Consider the following 3,226-nt stretch of genomic DNA (forward strand, 5'->3'; position numbering starts at 1 on the left):
GATTTGCCTTTCAAAAGCATGATTTTTATCAATCCATCTATGTATCCATTTGTTCAACAAATATTTATCGAATGCCAACTGCATGTCAAGCACTTTGCTCCCTGCTATAATAAATAAAATTTACAGTCTAGTGAGGAAACAGATATTGGACAAATAATCACACTAATGGACATACAATAATGAGCAATTATAATCTTGCTTCTTGCCTACAGAAGACTCTTTTCAATAACTCACCTCCTTCCTTAGCACCTTCTTCAACCTCTTCTTCAGCACCCTCCTTCTCAGCCAACTCTGCTGAGGGGGAAGGGGAAAGTATTAAAAGTTCCATCACATCAAAGTTCCAGAGGATGTTGCAGACCAGTTGAAACTGTTGACTTGGAAGTGCTAATTATAAAATTATATATTAGATATTAGCATTGGGGAAATTGTAATGGAGCTTATAAAGGAGACAGAGGAGTTCCCTGAAGCTGGAGAATCTGTGCCCTTGCCCAGAGAAGGGGTGAATTATTGAAAAAGAGTGTTTTGTAGGAAAGAAGCAAGATTCTTTGGTAGTGTGAAACAAAGGAATCTCATCTAGAGGGAGGAGTCAGGACAGGCTCCACAAAGGCAATGATAATTAAGTTGCAGTGTGAAGCATTCATAGGTCTCAACTTGGCAAAAAAGGGGCTAGGGAGGGAAGACAGGGTTGGGTGAGTGGAGTGTTTTCCAATCAGAGGAAAGGCCACAGCTGGGGGAAGTATGATGCCATTCGAGGAATGAAGAAAACATCAGTGTGGCTGGAAGTAACAGAGAGTGAGGGCCACACCAGGAAGGTTATGTAGCTCATGTTGAGGATTAAGGTCTATATTCTCAATTAGCCATTAAATGAGCCATTTAAGAGTGTTTAAGCAGGACTGTGATTTGATCAGATTTGCATTTTGAAAAGACCACTTGGGTTGCAGTGGAGAGAACCAATTAGCAGGGTCCAAAGAGATCAGGTAGGAGGATGATGGCAAAGCTGGTATCAGCTGTGGAAATGAAAAGAAGACAGGTTAGAGTATTGTTTATGTGGAAGAAAAAAAACCGCAAAGTTTGATGATGGATTGAACATGAGGAATGGGGGACAGAGAATCATGCAGGAGAATTGCAAAACTCCAATTTGTGCAACTGGATTGGTTGCACATTTACTGAGCAGGGGAATACTGAAAAAAGGAACTCAATTTTGGGAGAAAATAATGAGCAAAGCCTTGAAGCAGAAGCATGCTTGGTGTTTTCAAGGAATAGCCAGGGGAACATAGTAGGAGCTAAAGTCACAGAGGCATGATTGGAGAGGAAGACAGAGTCTGTCCTGTAGGACCTTGTTGATCACTATAAAAGGATTTTAGCTTTTAACTTAGTGGCATGGGAAGCTATTGGAAGATTTTCAGTAAAAGAATTACATGATCTGATTTACATTTTTGGAAGATTACTGTGGCTACTGTATGAAGAAAAGATTCTAGGAGGATAAGTCCAAAATCAAGGAGACCAGTTGGGTGACAATTACCATGATCCGGGTAGAAGATGATGGTGGTGGCTTAGATCAAGGTGGTGGCTGAGAAGGTGGTGAGAAGTTGCTAGATCCTAGATAGATTCTGAATACAGAACTGGCAGCATTTTCTGATGAATTGGTTGTAGTGAGAGTGAAAGAGAGGAATAAGATGGCACCAGGATTTTTGGTTTGAGCTACTGGAAAGATGGGCTGCCATTTACTAAACTGTAGAAGACGTCTGGAAGTTCAGTGGTTTTTTTTTTTTTTTTTTAATCTCAATTTTTATTTTCAAGACAGAGTCTTGATCTGTTGCCCAGGCTGGAGTGCAGTGGTGCAGTCTCAGCTCACTGCAACTTCTGCCTCCCGGATTCAAGCCACTCTCATGCCTCAGCTTCCCAAGTAGCTGGGATTACAGGCATGCACCACCAAACCCAGCTAATTTTTGTAATTTTGATAGAGACAGAGTTTCTCCATGTTGGTCAGGATGGTCTTGAACTCCTAACCTCAGGTGATCCACAGCCTCGGCCCCCCAAAATGCTGAGATTGTAGGCGTGAGCCACCTCACCCAGCCAGGGGTTTGACTTTGAATCAGGTTTGAGGCCCTTATTTGATAAGTGGAATAAGGGCCTACTCAAGTGGAAAGATTGAGTAGGCCATTGGAGATATATATATATATGAGGTAAAATTTAGAGGAGAGATCCAGAAAAAAACATATAAATTTGGGCATCTTTGGGGTTTGGATAGAAGATACTCAAACCCATGAGAAAGGATGAGCTCACCAAGGGAGTAAGGATAATTAGAGAAGAGGAACAAATGTTTAGGAGCTAAGCATAAAGAATATGATTCTAATTAATAATGTTCAAGGTTATCATTACTAGTAATAAGACTTAACAACAGCATTTACCCTGATATGATGCACTGAGAAGGGCACACTGTCATGTCTGTGGTAATTTTGCTAAAAAATACCATATAATCTCCATTTAACCATGAGAAAATGTCAGACAAATCCAAATGGAGGCATGTTATACAAAATAACTGACCAGAACTCTTGAAAAGAGTCATGGTTGGCTTGGCGCGGTGGCTCACACCTGTAATCCTAGCACTTTGGGAGGCTGATGTGGGCGGATCATGAGGTCAGGAGTTCAAGACCAGCCTTACCAACATGGTGAAACCCCCATCTCTACTAAAAATACAAAAATTAGCCAGGCACAGTGGCATGCGCCTGTAATCCCAGCTACTCAGGAGACTGAGGCAGGAGGATCTCTTGAAACAAGGAGGCAGAGGTTGCAGTGAGCCAAGATCGTGCCACTGCACTCCAGCCTAGGCAACAGAGTGAGACTCTGTCTCAGAAAAAAAAGAGTCAAGGTCATGAAAAATAATGAATGACTGAGACATGATTACAGATTGGAGGAAATTTAAAAGATACGACAATTAAATGCAAGATGGGAACCCAGATTGGATACTATTCGAACAGAAAAAAGATATGGCCGGGCGCGGTGGCTCAAGCCTGTAATCCCAGCACTTTGGGAGGCCGAGGCGGGTGGATCACGAGGTCAAGAGATCGAGACCATCCTGGTCAACATGGTGAAACCCCGTCTCTACTAAAAAATACAAAAAATTAGCTGGGCATGGTGGCGCGTGCCTGTAATCCCAGCTACTCAGGAGGCTGAGACAGGAGAATTGCCTGAACCCAGGAGACGGAGGTTGCGGTGAGCCGAG

The sequence above is a fragment of the Sapajus apella genome, unplaced genomic scaffold (genome assembly GCF_009761245.1).
Source record: "Sapajus apella isolate SASKATOON/1434 unplaced genomic scaffold, GSC_monkey_1.0 scaffold1, whole genome shotgun sequence".
NCBI lineage: Eukaryota > Metazoa > Chordata > Mammalia > Primates > Cebidae > Sapajus > Sapajus apella.